This window comes from Nicotiana attenuata, unplaced genomic scaffold (assembly GCF_001879085.1).
Source record: "Nicotiana attenuata strain UT unplaced genomic scaffold, NIATTr2, whole genome shotgun sequence".
NCBI classification, from domain to species: domain Eukaryota; kingdom Viridiplantae; phylum Streptophyta; class Magnoliopsida; order Solanales; family Solanaceae; genus Nicotiana; species Nicotiana attenuata.
The window spans coordinates 173,751-173,986 of record NW_017672500.1 but is presented as its reverse complement, the minus strand read 5'-3'; positions in this window follow the sequence as shown (position 1 = coordinate 173,986).

The following is a 236-nucleotide window of genomic DNA, read 5'->3' as shown; positions in this document are numbered from 1 at the left end:
CCCACACCCTTTTTTTGTGTAAGGTTTCTATATTTTTGGAAAGTTCCAAGATAGAGCTGGCATCATCCCTGTGCCAGCATTACCTACAAACATTACGAAGAAAATACTTACTATATTAGGATCCAATCCATGCACCAAAACAATGAGTGTACGACATGTGTTTTTCATATGCTCCTATTTACCAAGTATCATTTTTTTGGTAATTGATCATTTTATTAATCACCAACTAAGCAATA